At 42.4% G+C, this 24,479-nt stretch overlaps 1 protein-coding gene across 4 annotated transcripts in view; it reads right to left on the bottom strand.

Annotated features, from left to right (window-relative positions):
- CNIH3 (cornichon family AMPA receptor auxiliary protein 3) overlaps window positions 1-24,479 on the bottom strand; it is a 122,780-nt gene that overhangs the window by 56,984 nt on the left and 41,317 nt on the right. The window lies entirely within an intron of this gene.

The raw sequence follows: 24,479 nt of genomic DNA on the forward strand, positions 1-24,479 counted from the left end.
CCCATTTGTCTGGAGGAGGGACTGCTGAAGGTGACCTTCTCCACTCACAGACTAAGCCATGGCACATCCATGGAAAGGACAGAGGGTGAAGGTTCCCAAGCCCACTGTCCTAACCCCAGCCCGCTTGCCCACAGTTGGAGGTCTGAATAACAGATCAAACTTTGATTTATTCGAGTGAATAAAAATTATTAAATTAATATTAAAATTTGAAGTTTAGTCACTATAACTTCTACAGTTTGTTCAAACACCATAATTACGTGGAACTTTGAATAGGTTTGTATAGGTTAGAGCGACACATCCCAAAATAATTTGGGCAGAGAATAAAAATATATATGGAGGGCCCCCCTGGGAAGCTGGGGGGAAATGCAGAAGTGTTGGACTTCCTCACCTGGATTGCTGCTGATGTTCTCACAAATATTGAGGACTGATGGTTTGGTATGCCGAGCCCTCTATCTTTGGGCTTGCCCTTATGAAGCTCATTACTGCAAAGGAGAGGCTAAACCTGTTTATAATTGTGCCAAAGAGTAACTCTTTGTTGCTCAGATGTGGCCCTCTCTCTCTCTCTGAGCCCCCTCGGTAGGTGAACTCACTGCCCTCCCCGCTATGTGGGACCCGACTCCCAGGGGTGTAAATCTCCCTGGCAACGCAGGACATGACTCCCGGGGATGAATCTGGACCTGGCATCATGGGATTGAGAATATCTTCTTGACCAAAAGGGGGATGCAAAATGAGATGAAATACTTTCAGTGGCTGAGGGATTTCAAATGGAGTCGAGAGGTCACTCTGGTGGACATTCTTATGCACAATATAGATAGCACCTCGTAAATTTTAATGTATTGGAATAGCTAGAAGTAAATACCTGACGCTATCAAACTCCAACCCATAGCCTTGACTCTTGAAGATGTTGTATAACTGTAGATTACAAGGAGTGGCAGTGTGATTGCGAAACCTTGTGGATCACACTTCCTTTATCCAGTATATGGATGGATGAGTAGAAAAATGGGGACAAAACCTAAATGAAAAATAGGGTGGGATGGGGGGATGATTTGGGTGTTCTTTTTTACTTTTATTTTTTATTCTTATTTTTATTCTTTCTGATGTAAGGAAAATGTTCAAAAACAGATTGGGGTGATGAACGCATACCTATATGATTGTACTGTGAACAGCTGATTGTACACCATGGATGAGTATACGGTATGTGACTATATCTCAGTAAAACTGAATTTTTAGAAAAAACTTTGAAGTTTAGTAAGTTTAATTAAATTAAATTTAAAATGCAGTTCCTTACTCTCACTAGCCAGAGGGATGTCCTCTTTTAGAGGGTGGAGGCCTCACCTTTCAGCAATGTCTTTCCTGGGCTGTGTATGAATGGACATAACCAACTACTGCCACTAAGGTGCACCCCAGGGTCCCTGAACACTTGGCAGAGTTGCTGAAGCAGTGAAGCCAGGGCACCACCCCTGAGCACCCCTGTCCCAGCAACACAGTGCTGGAGAATAAGTGCAAGTGAGAGAAAACAACTTCCTTCCCTCTAGAAAACAAGTCTAATTTTTAAGCAGTCATATGTCATCCTGATTTCAATACTCCTACAGAGTTAGAGGAACACTGTAGCATAAATTGTATTAAATGGACACATTTTTATTTCATTCCTTGCCAGAGAGTTAATTATCCAGCTTGTACTTGAATACTATAGTAAGAGGAAAGTCACCACTTACTGAGGATGCTCATTCCATTTCCTGGCATCTCTAATTATTATACCACCCTCTTTTTTATTTATTTATTTTTTTTAGCATCAAATACCAGATCTACACCACTCTCTTTTATTGAACTAATATATACCTCCCTGCAGTTTCCATCCACACTGTAGTCCAGGGGTTTACTTACACTCCACACTCCAGGCCAAATGTGGCCTGCTGACTGTTTCTGTATAACCTGTGAGCTAAGAATGGTCTTTACATTTTTAAATGGTTGGGAAAAATCTAAAGAAGAATTGTATTTCCTGACATGAAGATCATATGAAGTTCAAATCACTGTCTGGAAAGATGGTGGAGTGGTGGGGTGTATGTTTTAGTTACTCCTCCAGGGAAGTAGGTAGAAAGCCAGGAACTGCGTGGACTGGACACCACAGAGCAATCTGACTTTGGGCATACTTCATACAACACTCATGAAAACGCTGGACTGCTGAGATCAGCGAAATCTGTAAGTTTTTGTGGTCAGGGGACCCGCACCCCTCCCTGCCAGGCTCAGTCCTGTGGGAGGAGGGGCTGTCAGCTCCGGGAAGGAGAAGGGAGAACTGCAGTGGCAGCCCTTATCAGAAACTCATTTTACTGATCCAAACTCCAACCATAGATAGACTGAGACCAGACACCAGAGAATCTGAGAGCAGCCAGCCCAGCAGAGAGGAGACAGGCATAGAAAAAAAACAGCACGAAAAAACCCAAAATAAAAGCGGAGGATTTTTGGAGTTCTGGTGAATAATAGAAAGGGGAAGGGCAGAGCTCAGGCCCTGAGGCTCATATGCAAATCCCAAAGAAAAACTGATCTCTTTGCCCCCTGGACTTTTCCTTAATGGCTCTAATTGCTTTGTCTCTTAGCATTTCAATAACCCATTACAACTCTGAGGAGGGCCCCCTTTTTTTTTTTAATCTTTTTTTTTCTTCTTCTAAAACAATTACTCTAAGAAGCCCAATACAGAATGCCTCAAAGACCTGCAATTTGGGCAGGTCAAGACAAGAGCAGAACTAAGAGAGCTCTGAGACAAAAGGCAATAATCCAGTGGCTGAGAAAATTCACTAAACACAACTTCCCAAGAAAAGGAGGGCATCTGCTCAGCAGACTGGGAGCCTCCCTACACAGCACTGCAGCCTAGAACTGCCCTGGGGGGATGGCACTCACCTGTGACATAGCACAGCCATCCCTCAACAGAAGACCAGGGGGTGCATGGCCTGGAAGAGGGACCCACTTGCAAATCTCAGGGCCCATACCAAGGACTTGTGGGTCAGTGGCAGAGACAAACTGTGGCAGGACTGAACTGAAAGACTAGACTATTGCAGCAGTTTTAAAACTCCAGGAACACCAGGGAGATTTGATTGTTAGAGCCACCGCCTCTCCCTGACCGCCCAGACACACACCCTATATACAGGGTGGGCAATACCAACTACACACGCAAGCTTGGTACACCAATTGGACCCCACAAGACTCACTCCCCCACTCACCACAAAGGCAAAACAGGGGAGAACTGGCTTGAGGGGAACAGGTGGCTCATGGACGCCACCTGCTGGTTAGTTAGAGAAAGTGTACTCCATGAAGCTGTAGATTAGACAAATTAGAGATAAGGATTTCAATTGGTCTACAAATCCTTAAAGAACCCTATCAAGTTAAGCAAATGCCAAGAGGCCAAAATCAACAGAAAATTTTAAAGCATATGAAAAAACCAGACAATACGGATAACCCAAGCGCAAGCACCCAAATCAAAAGATCAGAGGACACACAGTACCTAGAGCAACTAATCAAAGAACTAAAGATGAACGACGAGACCATGGCAAGGGATATAAAGGACATGAAGAAGAGCATGGCACAGGATATAAAGGACATCAAGAAGACCCTAAAAGTGCATAAAGAAGACATTGCAAGACTAAATTTAAAAATAGAAGATCTTATGGAAATTAAAGAAACTGTTGATCAAATTAAAAAGATTCTGCATACTCATAGTACAAGACTAGAGGAAGTTGAACAACAAATCAGTGACCTGGAAGATGACAGAATGAAAAATGAAAGCACAAAAGAAAGAATGGGGAAAAAAATCGAAAAAATTGAAATGGACCTCAGGGATATGATAGATAATATAAAACGTCCAAATATAAGACTCATTGGTGTTCCAGAAGGGGAAGAAAAGGGTAAAGGTCTAGGAAGAGTATTCAAAGAAATTGAATCTTCTAAACACCATAAATCTTCTAAATCTTCTAAACACCATATCTTCCAAACACCATAAATACACAAATCATAAACGCACAGCGAACTCCAAATAGAATAAATCCAAATAAACCCACTCCGAGACATATTCTGATCACACTGTCAAATACGGAAGAGAAGGAGAAACTTCTGAAAGCAGCAAGAGAAAAGCAATTCACCACATACAAAGGAAACAACATAAGACGTAATGACTACTCAGCAGCCACCATGGAGGCGAGAAGGCAATGGCATGACATATTTAAAATTCTGAGTGAGAAAAGTTTCCAACCAAGAATACTTTATCCAGCAAAGCTCTCCTTCAAATTTGAGGAGGAGCTTAAATTTTTCACAGACAAACAAATGCTGAGAGAATTTGCTAACAAGAGGCCTGCCCTACTGGAGATACTAAAGGGAGACCTAAAGACAGAGAAACAAAGAAAGGAGAGAGAGGCATGGAGAAAGGTTCAGTACTAAAGACATTCGGTATGGGTACATTAGAGGATATTAATAGAGAGAGGGAAAAATATATATGACAAACATAAACCAAAGGAGAAAATGGCTGATTCAAGAAATGCCTTCACGGTTATAATGTTGAATGTAAATGGATTAAACTCCCCAATTAAAAGATGTAGATTCGCAGAACGGATCACAAAAAATTAACCATCAATATGTTGCATACAAGACCCTCATCTTAGACATAGGGACACAACGAAATTGCAAGTGAAAGGATGGAAAAAAATATTTCATGCCAGCTACAGCCAAAAGAAAGCAGGTGTAGCAATATTAATCTCAGATAAAATAGACTTCAAATGCAGGGATGTTTTGAGAGACAAAGAAGGCCACTACATACTAATAAAAGGGGAAATTCAACAAGAAGAAATAACAATCATAAATGTTTATGCACCCAATCAAGGTGCCACAAAATACATGAGAGAAACACTGGCAAAACTAAAGGAAGCAATTGATGTTTCCACAATAATTGTGGGAGACTTCAACACATCACTCTCTCCTATAGATAGATCAACCAGACAGAAGACCAATAAGGAAACTGAAAACCTAAACAATCTGACAAATGAATTGGATTTAACAGACATATACAGAACATTACATCCCAAATAAACAGGATATACATTCTTCTCTAGTGCTCATGGAACTTTCTCCAGAATAGATCATATGCTGGGACATAAAACAAGGCTCAATAAATTTTAAAACATTGAAATTATTCAAAGCACATTCTCTGACCACAATGGAATACAATTAGAAGTCACTAACCATCAGAGACTTAGAAAATTCACAAATACCTGGAGGTTAAACAACACACTCCTAAACAATCAGTGGGTTAAAGAAGAAATAGCAAGAGAAATTGCTAAATATATAGAGACGAATGAAAATGAGAACACAACATACCAAAACTTACGGGATGCAGCAAAAGCGGTACTGAGGGGGAAATTTATAGCACTAAACGCATATATTAAAAAGGAAGAAAGAGCCAAAATCAAAGAACTAATGGATCAACTGAAGAAGCTAGAAAATGAACAGCAAACCAATCCTAAACCAAGTAGAAGAAAAGAAATAACAAAGACTAAAGCCGAAATAAATGACATAGAGAACAAAAAAACAATACAGAGGATAAATAACACCAAAAGTTGGTTCTTTGAGAAGATCAACAAGATTAAACAGCCCCTACCTAGACTGACAAAATCAAAAAGAGAGAAGACCCATATAAACAAAATAATGAATGAGAAAGGTGACATTACTGCAGATCCCGAAGAAATTGAAAAAAAAAACTTTAAGGGGATACTATGAACAACTGTGTGCCAACAAACTGGATAATGTAGAGGAAATGGACAATTTCCTGGAAACATATGAACAACCTAGACTGACCAGAGAAGAAACAGAAGACCTCAACCAACCAATCACAAGCAAAGAGATCCAATCAGTCATCAAAAATCTTCCCACTAATAAATGCCCAGGGCCAGATGGCTTCACAGGGGAATTCTACCAAACTTTCCAGAAAGAACTGACACCAATCTTACTTAAACTCTTTCAAAACATCAAAGAAAATGGAACACTACCTAACTCATTTTATGATGCTAACATCAATCTAATACCAAAACCAGGCAAAGAAGCTACAAAAAAGGAAAACTACCGGCCAATCTCCCTAATGAATATAGATGCAAAAATCCTCAACAAAATACTTGCAAATCGAATCCAAAGACACATTAAAAAAATCATACACCATGACCAAGTGGGGTTCATTCCAGGCATGCAAGGATGGTTCAACATAAGAAAATCAATCAATGTATTACAGCACATTAACAAATCAAAAGGGAAAAATCAAATGATCATCTCAATAGATGCTGAAAAAGCATTTGACAAAATCCAACATCCCTTTCTGATAAAAACACTTCAAAAGGTAGGAATTGAAGGAAACTTCCTCAACATGATAAAGAGCATATATGAAAAACCCACAGCCAGCATAGTACTCAATGGTGAGAGACTGAAAGCCTTCCCTCTAAGATCAGGAACAAGACAAGGATGCCCGCTATCACCACTGTTATTCAACATTGTGCTGGAAGTGCTAGCCAGGGCAATCCGGCAAGACAAAGAAATAAAAGGCATCCAAATTGGAAAAGAAGTAAAACTGTCATTGTTTGCAGATGATATGATCTTATATCTGGAAAACCCTGAGAAATCGACGATACAGCTACTAGAGCTAATAAACAAATTTAGCAAACTAGCGGGATACAAGATTAATGCACATAAGTCAGTAATGTTTCTATATGCTAGAAATGAACAAACTGAAGAGACACTCAAGAAAAAGATACCATTTTCAATAGCAACTAAAAAAATCAAGTACCTAGGAATAAACTTAACCAAAGATGTAAAAGACCTATACAAAGAAAACTACATAACTCTACTAAAAGAAATAGAAGGGGACCTTAAAAGATGGAAAAATATTCCATGTTCATGGACAGGAAGGCTAAATGTCATTAAGATGTCAATTCTACCCAAACTCATCTACAGATTCAATGCAATCCCAATCAAAATTCCAACAACCTACTTTGCAGACTTGGAAAAGCTAGTTATCAAATTTATTTGGAAAGGGAAGATGCCTCGAATTGCTAAAGACACTCTAAAAAAGAAAAATGAAGTGGGAGGACTTACACTCCCTGACTTTGAAGCTTATTATAAAGCCACAGTTGTCAAAATAGCATGGTACTGGCACAAAGATAGACATAGAGATCAATGGAATTGAATTGAGAATTCGGAGACAGACCCCCAGATCTATGGCCGACTGATCTTTGATAAGGCCGCCAAAGTCACTGAACTGGGTCATAATGGTCTTTTCAACAAATGGGGCTGGGAGAGTTGGATATCCATTTCCAATAGAATGAAAGAGGACCCCTACCTCACACCCTACACAAAAATTAACTCAAAATGGACCAAAGATCTCAATATAAAAGAAAGTACCATAAAACTCCTAGAAGATAATGTAGGAAAACATCTTCAAGAGCTTGTATTAGGCAGCAGCCACTTCCTAGACTTTACACCCAAAGCACAAGCAACAAAAGAAAAAATAGATAAATGGGAACTCCTCAAGCTTAGAAGTTTCTGTACCTCAAAGAATTTCCTCAAAAAGGTAAAGAGGCAGCCAACTCAATGGGAAAAAATTTTTGGAAACCATGTATCTGATGAAAGACTGATATCTTGCATATATAAAGAAATCCTACAACTCAATGACGATAGTTCAGAAAGCCCAATTATAAAATGGGCAAAAGATATGAAAAGACAGTTCTCTGAAGAGGAAATGCAAATGGCCAAGAAACACATGAAAAAATGTTCAGCTTCACTAGCTATTAGAGAGATGCAAATTAAGACCACAATGAAATACTATCTCACACCGATTAGAATGGCTGCCATTAAACAAACAGGAAACTACAAATGCTGGAGGGGATGTGGAGAAATTGGAACTCTTATTCATTGTTGGTGGGACTGTATAATGGTTCAGCTACTCTGGAAGTCAGTCTGGCAGTTTCTTAGAAAACTAGATATAGAGTTACCCTTCAATCCATTGATTGCACTTCTCGGTATATACCTGGAAGATCGGAAAGCAGTGACACAAACAGATATTTGCACGCCAATGTTCATAGCAGCATTATTCACAATTGCCAAGAGATGGAAACAACCCAAATGTCCTTCAACAGATGAGTGGATAAATAAAATGTGGTATATACACACAATGGAATACTACACGGCAGTAAGAAGGAACGATGTCGTGAAACATATGACAACATGGATGAACCTTGAAGACATGATGCTGAGCGAAATAAGCCAGGCACAGAAAGAGAAATATTATATGCTACCACTAATGTGAACTCTGAAAAATGTAAAACAAATGGTTTATAATGTAGAATGTAGGGGAACTAGCGATAGAGAGTAATTAAGGAAGGGGGAATGATAATCCAACAAGAACAGATAAGCTATCGTGGGTAAATTTAATGTTCTGGGAATGCCCAGGAATTACTATGGTCTGTTAATTTCTGATGGGTATAGTAGGAACAAGTTCACAGAAATGTTGCTATATTAGGTTACTTTCTTGGGGTAGAGTAGGAACATGTTGGAAGTAAAATAGTTAGCTTAGGTTAGTTGTCTTTTTCTTACTCCCTTGTTATGGTCTCTTTGAAATGTTTATTGTATGTTTTTTTCAATTTTTTTATGTTTTTTTATTTTTCATACAGTTGATTTAAAAAAAAAAAAGTTAAAAAAAAACACAAAAAACAAGGAAAAAAATATGCAGAGCCCCCTTGAGGAGCTGGTGGAGAATGCAGTGGTATTGGCCTGCCCCATCGCGATGGTTGCTAACATGCCCACAGACATAGGGAACTGGTGATTTGATGGGTTGAGCCGTCTACCACAGGATTTGCCCTTGGGAAGACTGTTGCTGCAAAGGAGAGGCTAGGCCTCCCTATAATTGTGCCTAAGAGCCTCCTCCCAAATGCCTCTTTGTTGCTCAGATGTGGCCCTCTCTCTCTAGCTAAGCCAACTTGGCAGGTGAAATCACTGCCCTCCCCACTACGTGGGATCAGACACCCAGGGGAGTGAATCTCCCTGGCAACGTGGAATATGACTCCCAGAGAGGAATGTAGATCCGGCATCGTGGGATGGAGAACATCTTCTTGACCAAAAGGGGGATGTGAATGGAAATGAAATAAACTTCAGTGGCAGAGAGATTCCAAAAGGAGCTGAGAGGTCACTCTGGTGGGCACTCTTATGCACAATATAGACAACCCTTTTTAGGTTCTAAAGAATTGGGGTACCTGGTGGTAGATACCTGAAACTATCAAACTACAACCCAGAACCCATGAATCTTGAAGACAATTGTATAAAAATGTAGCTTATGAGGGGTGACAATGGGATTGGGAAAGCCATAAGGACCACACTCCCCTTTGTCTAGTTTATGGATGGATGAGTAGAAAAATAGGGGAAGGAAACAAACAAACAAACAGACAAAGTCACCCAGTGTTCTTTTTTTACTTCATTTGCTCTTTTTCACTTTAATGATTATTCTTGTTATTTTTGGGTGTGTGCTAATGAAGGTGTCAGGGATTGATTTAGGTGACGAATGTACAACTATGTAATGGTACTGTGAACAATCGAATGTACGATTTGTTTTGTATGACTGCATGGTATGTGAATATATCTCAATAAAATGAAGATAAAAAAATAAAAATAAATAAATAAATAAAATAAAAAAAAATCATAAAAAAAAAGGCAAATCAAGCAGGACCAAAGGCTGAGCCCTAAGGTTGGCATCAGGGCTCATGGGGCCAATTATCTATCCATTTATAAAGACAATTCACCCTATCTTGATGCAGCTAATTGAAAGTAATTCTGTGAATAGCTGTAGAATACCACAATTGTGGTATATCACATCTGATCCCCCTCCCACCCACCCCCAGATACAAGAGGCTGGGAGCCCATGAAGGAAAGGGGGTCAGGCCACTGAGTTGTGGCTGTGACGAAGTTCACGCTATAAAATTCTCATCTCCAGTCCCATATCCTATGGCTGTGTCCCTGGGTAAATGCTGCGAGGTGGGTCTGGATGGAATGGAGCAAAGGTGGCCGGTGCTTGCAGCGAGTGGTGAGAAGCCCCCAGAGATTTCTACCTGTTCAGGGAGCCTGAGAACAGGCAACCAATGCCCCCTGCAGCACCTGACCTTGAGGCCCAGAATTGTAGCTTATGCCTTTGAGCTCTGCGAGATAAAGGTACAACACAGTGCTTTCTGATGAGAGTGATGACAATCTATATAGTGAGGATAAAGGCTTTCAGCATCCCATCTCCAATAACTACTCGCTAATTAATTCATCCATTCATTTGACAAATATTTAGTGAACATCTTTCACACACACACACTGGGCTAACCACTGGAGATGCAAAAATCAACAAGATACAACTCCTGTCCTGTCCTCATCAAGTTCCTGGTCTAGAGAGGGATGCAAGCATATGCACAAATAATTATATTACAGTGTGATAAGTGCTATAATCAGGATGATCATAACAATAGCTGCCATTTACTGCATGCTCACTGAGACTGAAAGAGATTAAATTACTTGCCCAAAATCACCATTCTTGTGCCACGATTCAAACCAAGGCTTCTCTGGCACTATCACCTACACACTTACCACAAAGCTCTACTGTCTTCCAGAGAGCAGGAAATAAAGATTCCCAGGACATGGAGAAGAATGAGCCACCATCCCTGCAGAATGACAGCAAAGCCTCCCAGAAGAGGAGAGGTGTAGGTGACCCTCTAACTGCTTAGAATTAATTCATCAAGAGTCCCAGGTTCCTGATGAGTATTGGAGAAGAGAATGACCCAGGCAACACAAGGTAGTATAATCCTTTGGGTGCTGCAGGCTTTTATATGGAGCCAAGCCATTAGCTTCAGGGATGGACTGCAAATGAGAAGAGCGTACTAAAGTCGCCATGAGCAAAGGATGGGCAGACGGACAGGTCAGCACAGTTTAATTAAGTTATTCAAACAGACCAGCTTATCTGTACAGTTATCCCTTCCACATCGAGGTCTCAGGGGAACAACCACACCCCACAATCTGGAAAATCCATGAAAAATTTTTTGGCCATCCCTTCATACCAGAGAAGTCTGAATTTTTCCTTTCTTTTTTTTTAATGGGGTATTTACAGTACCTTATTGTAAAATTTGGGTTAATTATTTGGTCATAGGTTATATGTGTCATCTGCTGACCTTTGTGTGTCATCTGCAGCTTCCACAAACTCCCCCAAAATTCCTATTTAATTTCTTATGTCAACCCTTGATATATTGAAGCCGTGCTTGGGAAGTCACAATGTGGAAGGGATAACCGTGTATCCTCTGAGGCAACTCTCTGTCATGGAGCCCAGCACCTAACAGTACTTGGTAAACTTTACATGTTGATCCAATGATAAAATCACTTCAAATTATTTATTTTAGATTTACATATAGTAAATTTATGATTCTTTGGCATACAGTTCTTGACAAATGCCTCAGGTTGCAGAACCAGAATCAAGTTAAAGAACAGTTTTATGATCACAAAACATTATCTCCTATTGCCCCTTTGGAATCAACCCTCCCCCAGTTCCTAACCCTGGCAACCACTAATCTGTTTTCCATCGCTATATTTTTTTTTCCAGAAAGTCATAAAAATGGAATCATATAGTATGTAGCTTTTTGAGTCTGGTTTCTTTCAGCATAATACATTTAAGAGTCAGCCATGTAGTTGCATATATCAATAGGGTCTTCCTTTTTATGGCTGTGTAGTATCCCATTGTTTAGATGAACCAATTTGTTTATTCATTTACCCATTAAAGGACATTAGGGTTGTTTCCTGTTGTTGACACTTATAAACAAAGCTTCTGTAAATATTTGTGTAAATGTTTTTGTCTGAAAGTAAATTTTCATTTCTCTCGGGAAAGAAAGAAATGGGTAATCTAGTTCATATGGTAAGTATATGTTTAACTTTATAAGCAATTGATTAACTGTTTTCCAAAGTGGCTGTACCATTTTGCATCCCTACATGCAGTGTATGAGAGTTCCAGTTGCTCCACATCTTTGCCAAAACTTGGTATTATCTCTTTACTAATTAATTTTCACCATTCTAATAGGTATGTCATTATAGTTTTAATATGCCCCCAATGACTAATGATATGGAGCATCTTTTCATGTGCTTAGTTGCCATCTGTCTACCTTCTTTGGTGTGTGTGTATGTGTTCAAATCATTTGTCCAGTGTTTAAATTGGCTGTTTGTTTCTTATTGACAAGTTTTGAGAGTTCTTTACATATTCTGGATATAACCCCTTTGTCAGAGATACGATTTGCAAATAGTTTCTTCTATTCTGTGGCTTGTCTTTTCATTCTTAGCAGTATGTTTCACAGGACAAAAATACTGTGATTGATTTTGACAACAATCAGTTTATCCAGTTTATTAGTATTTTTCTTTCATGGATTGCACTTAAGCCTTGAAAGAGTTTGAGTCTAAGAACTCTGACTAACCCAAAGCCACAAAGATTTTCTCCTATAGTTTCTTCTAAAACCTGAAGTTTTCTTTGTGGGAAGGTTTAAACTACAAATTCAATTTCTTTAATAAATATATGACTATTTGAGTTATCTTTTTCTTTTTTCATGAGCTTTAATAATTTGTGTTTTAAAGGAACTAGCCTGTTTCATCTACGTTATTGAATTTACAGATTGAATTTATGTTTGGAGCCATATTCATTTTTTGTTTCACTCCCCCACCATAGGACATATCCCCTCCTTTTTTTTTTTTTTTTTTTCTTTTTCTCTCACCAAAACTCTGATATGGAGTCTTGAGTGGTCATGGAAAAGGCTAGCAAAGTTAGCAGCAGAACAGGGGAAACAAAGCATAGGAACCCTTTCTTTCCTCAAGCTGGATAACCTAAATCCTAGACTGTCGATTGTCTAGGAGCTGTCTGGGGTGGGCATGCCCAAAGGAGTGGAGCAAAACTGGAGGCCCTGGGTGGGGAGTCAGGGGTCTTTCTGAAAACCCTGCACCAGGAGAGAGGTCAGGCGCCAGGACCTACTGTTGTGTCACATTGGAGGGTCCAGGAGAGGCAGAGCCAGGGAACCCAGGAGAGCCCACAGAGAAGTCCAGAAAGGGAGGAAGCTACCGGTAGAGAAACACACTAAATCTGAAGCTGCTTCTATGAACGTTCAACCCGGTTCTGGCTCCCCCCCCCACCATCATCACCACCACGAGGTTTGGGCTAACTTGTTCCCAGAGGCCCTGCCCCAAACCCTCCAATCTGCCCTGCACACAGTTTTATGGAGCAACAATTCCCTGGCCAAATGAAGTGCTCAGGGAAGGGGCCCCATCAAGTACTAGACGCCCTCCCAGAGTATTATGGGCTGCTGTTTCAGTATGCCCTAAGTCTAGGCTGCCTCGATACATCAGGGCTCAACCCCAACAGACAGAATATTATATAAATACTCTAAAATGTATCTCAGGAAGCCTTCCTTCTTGAGGTCCATGGCATTCATTATCTTTCTTTTCTGAAACAGTTATTTTGCTATAAATAACCAAGCTGTACCATGGCAAAAACCTTCCTGGAAGAGAAAGAAATGATTGAAATCTCAACCCAATTAGCTGGTGAGCCCCCAGGGTTGCCCCATGCAAGGGTTTAGCATTAGGAAAAGCCTACTTTCTCCCAGGACCATCCCTTCCCTGTGTTGGCACCACAAGGTCCTCTTCTTTCTGAAAGATCTTAAATGGCTGAAACCTTACTATCTTGCATTTGTATGACACTGTCTTATCGAAATACTTGATCTGTGAACTGGATAAGAATTTTCCTTCTAGAGCAGAGTTGGGGAAACCAAGGCCCAGTCAGAGAGCTTGAAGGACCTACTCTAGATTGCATGACAAGTGAGTGACAGGTCCTTTGACTCCTGAATTAGTTAGCCGTCCATCAAGCACACCGTGCTTCCTCTCTGTGGCTTGAAAAGATAAAAAAAAAAAAAAAAAAAAAAAGTTGTTGGGTTACCGAAGATGCCCCAAAAGTCTTTATTAGACACCCACAATGTATGTGGCATTGTACTTGGCTCTGGAATACAGCAGTGAATGAGAAAATAAGGTCCCTGCCATCACAGACTTATAACCAGGGGTGGGGGCAGGTGGGGGGAGATGACAAACAAATAAGAAAAATAGCAGAAAACGGGAAATGCCCCATTTTAGGTCCCTAGGGCTGCTATAACAAAGTACCGCAAACTGAGTGACTTACCAAAAAACCCAGAAATTTATTATCTCCCAGTTCTGGTAACTAGAAGTCTGAAATCAATGTGTGAGCAGGACTCTGAGGTCTGTAGGGCTCTGGGGGTGGCCCGTGGCATGACAAGCTGAAATTGTTGCTACTGTGACCAAAGACGTTACCTGGAAGGAAGCTCTTGGTGCCACGGGTGAATGTCGGTGTGAAAAAAGCAAACAGGAGCATTTCTGACCAACAAAAACACCTCCCCAGCAAAGCAAGCTTCTATCCCCAGCCCGAGCCCTCCTTGGGCTCCAAACTCAAAATACCTTTTGGGGGATTCACAGAGGTACCAACCACTTACTCAATCTTCTGCTCAACTCCTATCACCTTGCTGTATGTGAAAAGATTCTCAGAAAAGATTCTGAGATGCTAAAGTTCAACCCATTGCCCACCCCCACCATCCCTACTTTTCTGAAAAGAGCAATGCTCAGAAGTCACAGGGTGGCTTAAGCTTTCCAAAGTATTTTCACATATGTTATTTCATCTTATGTTCATTTTATGCAACATCCTAAAAATGTGACACCAAAGGAAGAATCAAAGAGAATGTGGGGTGTTATAGATTGAATTGTGTCCCCCAAAAAGACATGTTCAAGTCCTAACACCAGTTCTGTGAATATGAGCTTATTTGTAAAGAACTTATTAGTCAAGATAAGGCCAAACTGAGTTGGGGTGGGCCCTGATCCAGTATGAATGGTGTCCTTATAAGCAAAGGAAATTTGAACACAGAAAGTAAGACAAGAGACAGAGAGAGAGACACACAGAGAGAGACAGAGAAGGCCATAGGATGAGACAAAGCCTGTGTTAGCCGCTGCAGGATGAGGAGCCATGGACGGCAGCCACTTGCCCACGCCAAGGGAGAGGCATGGAACAGACTCTCCCCTGTAAGAGGAAGTACAGCCCTACTGACACCTTGATTTTTGACTTCCAGCTTCCAGAACCATGAGACAATAGATTTCTGTTGTTTGAGCCAACTAGCCCTTGGTACTTTGTCACAGCAGCCCCGGAAAACTAAGACAAATGGCTATCAGGAACATCCAAGGTCACCTAGCTGAAAGGGGCAGAGTTGGAATTGGCACTCAAGCCCTCTATTTCTCCTCCTTGTGCTTTTCCATTGGACTATGCAGCTGACCTTTATTTTTAAAGGGTAAGGAAGGGGGAGGGTTGTTTATTACAGCACACATCAGTATGGGGTGCCACACTGGGCTGACAAGCAAGCTGAGCACCCAGAGAACTACCTCCCAAGGCCTCCCAATCAAATAAATTGTCCGCACAGCCCCATATGGCCAAGAGCCTAGAAAAGGAAAAACAACTTCCAACAAGCACAGGGGCTCTGAGTCTTGCCCTGTGTCTCCCAATTCTACCCCCCTGTACTGGTTTTCATATATTATGTCCCCCAGAAAAAGCCATGTTCTTTGATGCAATCTTGTGGGGGCAGACATATTAGTGGGGATTAAGTTGGAATGTTTGGATTAGGTTGTTTCCATGAAGATGTGCCCCACTCAACTGTGGGTGATGACTCTGATTGGATAATTTCCATGGAGGTGTTGCCCCACTCATTCAGCATGGGCCTTGATTAGTTACTAGAGCACTATATAACCTCAGACAGAAGAAGCAAACTTGCTACAGCCAAGAGGGACACTTTGAAGAATGCACAGAAGCTGAGAGAGGAGCTGCAGATGAGAGACAGTTTGAAGATGGCCATTGAAAGCAGACTCCTGCTCCGGAGAAGTTAAGAGAGGACAAACACCCCAAGAGCAACTAAGAGTGACATTTTTGAGGAACTGCAGCTTAGAGAGGAACGTCCTGGGAGAAAGCCATTTTGAACCCAGAACTTTGGAGCAGATGCCAGCCACGTGCCTTCCCAGCTAACAGAAGTTTTCCAGACACCATTGGCCATCCTCCAGTGAAGGTACCCGATTACTGATGTGTTACCTTGGACACTTTATGGCCTTAAGACTGTAACTGTGTAACCAAATAAACTCCCTTTTATAAAAGCCAATCCATCTCTGGTGTTTTGCATTCTGGCAGCATTAGCTAGCCAGAACACCCCCTCCATCAGGACCGTCATAGCCAGGCTCTGGGCAGAGCTGGGCCCTGGCCCGGTGGGCTCGCTTGGAGGAGCATGACAGAGTGATGGTCTCCATGGGCCCGCTCCTCATGTGACAATCCATCATGAATTTTGGCATCTGTCAATGAGCTCATCTTAGGAAGGAGGCTGTCTTAAAATAACTCCCTAAGGTGGAAGGCTTTTATTAATTTCATTATTGTTTTAGCTCTGACCATAGTCTTAGAGTCACAAAATGTTAGAACCTGAAAGGACTTGGGGAAAGTGTCTGATCCAGCCTCCCATTTAGGGATGAGGCCAGAGAAGAAAAGGGATTTCCTTGCCCAGGTTAAGAATGGGAATTCTGGTCTGCAGCCCTGCACTGACTCTCTCTCCCCCACCGCACACACCCGGGACAGCTTATCCTTGTTACCAGAGCCATGTCAGCCCTCATCATGAATGGGGGCTTCCTGTGCTCTGGGCTGCCCAGAAGGGGCCCCACAAATGGATGAGGCTGGGCCAATTCCAAAGCAGAGCGCTAAGGATCAAGAGCCCTCTGACTGCAGCAGGGGACCACTGGTCAGGGAGGAAACCTGATCCAGCCCTTCTTTCAAGCCATGCCTTCCATCACCCCCATACCTGACCCCCACCATCCCCTGATATTCTTATTTTACCATCTCCCTAAGTCCTCCCATATCCACCCACCCCCTCCAATGCATGTCCCACATCTCCCTCCTCACACCATTAAAAACAAAACACCATTGGCTCAACACCTCCCCATGCAGTTATTTCAAGTTTCTTCATGCCTTTCTGCAGTGCAACAGGTGCCGCCCCTTTAAAGTAAGAGTCCTGAGTCTGGAGGACGTCTCAGCTGAGTCCTGACCCTGCCGGTTACTAGCTGTGTGACCCTGAGGGTGTCCCTTCACTCCCCCAGGCTTTGGTTTCCTTTTCTATTAAAAAATAAGAATCATCCCTACCACAACTGGACGTTGTGGGTGTGGCATAAGGTGATATTGACTATAGTACTAGCTTAAGCATTATTAGAAATAAAGACTATGGTGGATGAGGAGGGTAAATGCCGTTATATAAAAGCGTAGCAGAGCATAATGGTTACGCATATGTGAGTGAGTCAAAATGTCTCGCATCACAGAGGCGTTGGACTTTATCACCTGGATTGTTGCTGATGTTCTCACAAACATTGGGGGCTGATGGCTTGATATGCTGAGCCTTCTGTCTTGGGGCTTGCCCCTAGAAGCTCATTACTGCAAAGGAGAGGCTAAACCTGCTTATAATTGTGCCTCCTTGTTGCTCAGATGTGGCCCCCTCTCTCTCTCTAACTAAGCCACCTTGGCGGGTGATCTCGCTGACCTCCCCCCTACATGGACCTGACTCCCAGGGGTGTAAATCTCCCTGGCAACGCAGGATATGACTCCTGGGGATGAATCTGGACCTGGCATCATGGGATTGAGAACATCTTGACGGAAATGAAACAAAATAAAGCTTCAATGGCTGAGAGATTTCAAATGGAATCGAGAAGTCACTCTGGTGGACATTCTTACACACTATATAGATAACCATTTTTAGGTTTTAAAGTACTGCAATAGCTAGAAGTAAATACCTGAAACTATCAAACTCCAACCCAGTAGCCTTGACTCTTGGAGACGATTGTATAACCACGTAGATTACAAAGGATGACAGTGTGAATGTGAAAAACTTGTGGATCACACTCCCTTTACCCAGTGTATGGATGGATGAGTAGAAAAATGGGGACAAAAACTAAATGAGAAATAGGGTGGGATGGGGGGGGATGATTTGGGTGTTCTTTTTTACTTTTATTTTTTATTCTTATTCTGTTTCTTTCTGGTATAAAGAAAATGTTCAAAAATAGACTGGGGTGATGAATGCACAACTATATGAAGGTACTGTGAACAGCTGATAGTACCCCATGGATGATTGTATGGTATGTGAATATATCTTAATAAACTGAATTTTAAAAAAAATGTCTTGCATCAAATCCAAACTCCACACTGTTATTTGTGTGACCGTGAGCAAACTGCTCAACCTCTCAAAGCTTCAGCCTCCTCAATATAAAGGGGACAGTAACGGCTCCTACCTTATATTGTTGATGTTTAAGAATTAAATGAAATATGTACATAAAGCACTGACATGATGCCTAGCATATTGTAAATAGCAATAATTATTAACTGTGACTTTAATCACTACGTTTCATATAGTTACTATGACCATGCACCTCTCTGGCCCCAGCACTCTCCTCCCTACCCTGGCCTCGTGCTCAGGCATGAGCATCACACAATCTGAATCTCACAGAACCCAGTCACTTTAGGGAAAAGGTGGGGGTCAGGGGGCAGGGATATAGGTAGGAGCCAAGGGCAGAGCATCTCTGAGTGCACAGATGGGTGAGAACGCCAGCTAGGCCCATCCTGGTGCGAGTGCCTAGACTGAGTGGGGGGATGTTGAGAAGGGGGCTGGGGAGCTGGGAAGGGAGGCGTCGGCTCCCCCCAGAGGAGTCCCTAGACCTGAATGATAAATACAAATTGGGGAACACAGGGCATGTTGGCTCATTTGCCATTGCTTGTGCCAGAATTTGCAGACACAGCTGGTCCTGACATTGCTTCCCTGGTCCCCATCTAGTTAACAGAAAACAAAGATGCCCCAGAGCCATGCACTTCTGGGAATGAAGCCAAGTGAGCAGGAGACAGGGCAGGTTTCTCCCCCAGCTGACATGCTCCTTCTGACACCCAGCAGGGCCAGTCCCTGCTCCAGCCAGCAGCCATGGGGTCAGGGTAAAATCCAGAGAGGAGAGGGTAATGAGAAGCCCACATGCTCTGCTAACTTCTCATAGGTGAGGCAGCCTCTCTGAACAACACATGCAGTGAAGGAAGAGATGAAAGGAAGGTGGGCAGCCTTCAGCATTCTGGGGCCTTCTCCATTACACTCAAGCCAGAGCCCCCTGCTCCACCCAGCCCTCTAACTCAACCAACCCACTCCCAGCACTATGGCTATAGGTACCTGTCCCCAACCTCAGGCTCCCCCTTCCTCCCACCAAGCTTGTGCTTTCTCTGGCACCTGTGGTTCTCAAACATGTGACTTTTGTAGCGATTTCTCGCATGGTTTGGTGACCCTTAAGGTCTTCAGCCTCCCACACGGCTCTTAGAATTGCTGCTTCTTCTGGTTCCAATGTCTTCTGTTCCTGTGCGTAAGCAAGCACTCCTCTCAACAGTAGGGCCTGCAGCACCCCACAGCTGGCCTGGCCCAAGCTATGGGGGGGTACCCGCCTAAAAGGGAGCGTAACGGGGAAGGAGTGCATCAGGAAGGTTTTCACATGCCAATGAAAATGCTTCAATGATGATCCATCATTATTCATTCCTAGAAATATGGATTGAGCATCAACCACTTGCAGGCACTATGTCAGGGGCTGGGGATAACCCAAAGAGCAAGGCAGGTGAGGAGCTGGCCCTTCCCAATCTCTTTTCATTCTGTGTTAACTCCTAGAGAAACACAGCCTCTGGGAGTGGCAGCCTGTTAAGTAAGGCATCAACTGCTCACTCTAAATGTGAATTCTTTTAATCAAACTGAAGACAAGATGTGTAGAAAGGAGGGCAAGAATCACAGCTCTGCGCCAGAACTTAAATTTGTAAAAGTTTGTGGTTAGGGTGGGTTGCTTTTTGCTTGTTTGGGAGAAGGAGTGTTGGACCTCAGGGGCAGAGGGCTAAATTAACCATACTCCTTGGTTCATGATACATTATTATCATTGATCTGAACAAGGCTCTTTCTTATTTATTTTTTCATTCATTAATTCCCTTTTATCCCATTAGCCCTTTCCCTCCATGCTAGGCCACCACTGGTTTGTGTTTAATGTGCATCTTTCTATTTGTTGAGTTTTTATAATATGTGTACTATTGTTTGGGTGAATAAATTTTTAATTTACCTAACAGGTCTCTCCTTCTCTTTTTTGCCTTTTGCACTCAGCAGCTTGGCTACAGGGACCCATGGCATACAGCCACGACTCTGTGCAACTTGTGAGAAACAGGGACTGACCTGGCCACTGCCACAAAACCCTCACGCTTGTCCCCGTAGGAGTCAGGCTGGCAACTTCTTTGGGATATACTCTTAGGAGTGGAGCCGCTGGGTCATGAGGTTCATGTTTTGTTATTTTCTTTATTTTAACTAAGTATACCAAGCCCCACGGGTCTTCAAAATGGCTACATTTCCCCCCAGCAGTGTTGAGGGCTTCTCTCACATCCCCACCAGCACTTGGCAGCATCAAAGTATCTAATTTTTGCAGTCTGATGGGTGCAAAGTGGTCTCCTTGTTTTAATTTGCATTTCTCCAGTGAAGAACTGGAGCATAGCATATAATGGTTAGCCTTTTGGGTTTTCTCTTCTGTAAACTGCCTGCTTAGATGCTTTGCCCATTCTCCTAGGCAGTTGCTGTCTTTTTTCTTTTCAACTTGCACTTGTTGCTGGTGTGTTGTTGATGTTATTCCTCTCAGTTTTAGACACTGAAAACTTTATCTCAATTTGTCACCTATTTAACTGTCTGCACAGTGTTTCATGGAATGGAGATCCATTAATTCATTTTTGCCTTGTGTTTTAGGTTTTTTGAAGTTTTATTTAAGAAGTCCTTCCTTGCCCCTAAGATACAAAGATAGACTCTTACATTATTTTCAATCTTTTAATAAAATTCTAGGGCTTTAATTGGTCCTCTCCTGGGACTGTGCACATTGACTCAGGATATCAGGCTTACTTCATTCACCAAATATTTAATGAGCATTTAACATGTGTTGGGCACTGTGGGCAGGTGGCAGATAAAAGATAAGATATAGTCCCTGGACTCAATGACAGGAATGGAATCAGAGCCCCAGGTGACAGGAGATGTAAGGAGTCAGGAAGAGACAACCTTAATGAGAAGGACTGAAATCTCAACTAGCAAATTGTCCCTGGAAGAAACTACAGTCTGGGTAGACATATGTAAATCATAGGCCAGTGAGGTACAAATGACTAAGCTAATATTTGTGTATCCCAAGAACAGTCCAGAAAAGACCAGCTCTGGGGGTCTAGAATTCCTTTCCCAATCTAGAAAACAGATGTATTAAGACTGAGTGCCTTTAGCATTCAAGTCCTCAAAACCAAACGTGGAATCAACCACTAAGAAAAAAATTCATAAAATGCTGTCGGTTCAGCTTCTGTGTTATACTTAATGGGCAGACCCCTCCCTTGCAAGGCCATTTCACCCAAACCTGTGCAATCCCATGCAATGGATTGGGCAGCGAAGGCTGAGCCGTACCTCTCTGTGGAAACCTATACCGTCTCCTAAGAGATTTCCGGTAAGAAGTTCCTGCAGTCATGATCTCCTGCAGAGAGACTCCCACAACTAGGGGAATACCAAAGCACTGTACTTATTAAGATTTTTTGAAGCACCATTTGCTTTAAGAAATCTTAAGAGCCGGGCATTATAAATTCATTATGTAAAATACTTCAATGGAAGAACAGCAACTGCAGTATCAGGGTGGAATAAAACTAGAGTGCACAGGACATGCCTCTGCTGGAACCCTTACCAACCCAGGGTAAAGGCCAACCAGAAAGCTGGATGGATTTCACAGCAAGCGCCTGTCAACACCCCACCTCGCAACACAAGGTGTCTGCACACTCTGCAAAAGTAGACAGCCTGGGCTCCTGGAAAGGGCATGCATTGTGTGGGAGTCAAGAACTTGAGTTTTGGTCCTGGCTTTGCTCTTGACTGTGTGACTTTGGGCAATCTCTTTGAGCCCTGTGCCTCAGTTGCTTCATGTGCAAAATTAGTACGTTGACTGGATCAGCATTTCTGAACATGAATGGGACAAGAATGGCAAGCATTTCTGAATTTCTTAAGTTTCAAAATACGAAGGCGCACAGGCCTACCCTCAACCTACAAAATCAGAACTGGAGGATGCTGCGTCTCTCCACCTCTAATGTGTTGTTATATGACTTAGAGAAAGTTATCACAGCACCCGCAGCATCCCTCAGGCAACAAAAACCCAGATGCTAGCCTCCTCGGGATCCTACAGACAGAATTCTCAGGTTTATCACTAAACCTATTGACTCTTACCTGTAGATACCATTCCTCAGTGTTGGGAGAATGGGGAAAAAGAGCTGTAAATCTCCTTGCAAATATAAATATCTTTTTAAGTAGTAACTTAGATCTATAAATCAAAAAGATAGCTTTTATCTCAAATGTGAGTGATACCACATGCATACATGTATATGCAAAGTATGCAGAGAATCTATTCAAAGAATCCGACTAGGTTATGAGTGCCTCAAGAATTACAGATGCAATGCTCCTTGAGTTCTGCTGCAGGCCCTGCACCTGGAGAGTGCCAGGCACATACTCATTGTTCAATAAATATCTATCGAATGAATGAATGCATGACTTTGCCCACCTCTGTATCTTGTCCCCATGCAAATAATAAATGCTAAATGAGTACATGAACAAAAATGAAGCATTTTAAACTTTCCAAAATACTTTCATAAATACTTTATTAGTTGAACACAGCCACCCACCCAGTTCTTCATCCAGACAAAAGAGGGTAGCTCCTTCCCTGTGCCACGTTGCCTTCCTAGGGGAGTACTGTGTGCTTAAGGACAAATAATCTCTGTGCTAAAGATGAAAGCCCAGGGGAATCCAAAGCACAGAAGCTGGGTTAGCAAAGGCACAGTCACACATTCATAGATCCTGAGGCAGGTCCCAGGGTCCTGAATCTCCACCCAGGCCTCTCTCTTGGAGAGCCACTAATTAACTGACTGAATTTACCCGCATTCAGGAGGGTGGAAGAACACTTTACCTTATAAAAGGTTATTTCAGGTGGTTTACCAGAAACACACAGGGATACTGAAAATTAATTGAGAATAAAAATTAGATCCAGGAAAAATTCAAATCTAAATAAAATGTAAAAATTGAGAAGGGGAAATGACACACCCACCCACTCACATTTACTTTATTATAAATAATACACACACACACACACACACACACACACACACACACAAAGACCACAGGGCCCCAAAGAGCCATTTAGTTGGCTCAAAAATTTGGATCTAAGCTTCCCAGAAGCTAAAGTAGAAAGAAAAAACAGATCAATTATATGGTTCTCAATGTCCATAAAGAAAAAGGGTACCAGTTCCTCAGGGGAAACAAATTATTCCTAGCACTCATATCTAAAAATGATTTACTGCACATAATCTAACTACAGTAGAGAACAGTGCATCCCCAGAGCAAACGCAATGATCAGTATTAGGCTTTGGTGTAGCATCCATCAATAATGGCCGAGAAATCACCACAAAAACATGACCCAGTCAAAGCATTTTATGAGGAGGGTCAGACAAGACAATACAGTCCAGTTTTTGGATGTACTTCAAATAATTTCCCATTAATCTATCTCCCAACTAGGCATCTGATTAAAGTTGAAGACCAAACAAGCTGAGGTTAGGTTTTCCAGCAAAAGTCTAAACTGCAAGTGTCTGTGTTGCTCATTAAGAGTGGATCCCTACAGTTTGGAGATCCAATGTGCCGACAGTGACACTGACGATGATTTGTGAAAATTGAGGAGCCTAATCATAATTCTCCTTCTTGCCTGGATGTCCATTTTCCTTCAGCCCAAAGGTGATCTCTGCTGAAGAGTGTCCGTTTACCCCTCCAAATCCCTCTCCATCCTTCCCCCTGCTCTGTCCTGGGAGGCTGACCTCTAAGGACTGCCCCACCTTCCTTGCCCTCCAGCTTCCTGTTATGTTAGCCCAACAGGAGGCACCAGCTGGAGAGCAGGAGGAGGAGGAGGTATTCTGCTGCTCTCTTCCTCCCACTCTGGGCTGAGACTTGGCAGTGGCTCTGCTCCTCTGCATGAGGCCCTACCCTGGCTGGAACTCTGCCCTTTCCCCTTGCCCCCCAACCCAGGCTTGGGGTGCTAACGGCATCCCCCTGTTCCTAGACCCTGGTGCTCTGCCCTCCCTGTGGGATCCCCAACCCTGTTCTCATCTCTGTAAATAGTCCCTTCATTAACTCTCTTCAGTTTGTGAGAAACAAGCACTCCTCCTAAAAGGAATAAACACTCACCCGATCGTGGAGAAGAAAAGAATTTATTTACGATCTTGCAAGAAAGGGTGCCCAACTAAA

Source organism: Choloepus didactylus, chromosome 2 (genome assembly GCF_015220235.1).
Source record: "Choloepus didactylus isolate mChoDid1 chromosome 2, mChoDid1.pri, whole genome shotgun sequence".
In the NCBI taxonomy this organism is placed as follows: Eukaryota; Metazoa; Chordata; class Mammalia; order Pilosa; family Megalonychidae; genus Choloepus; species Choloepus didactylus.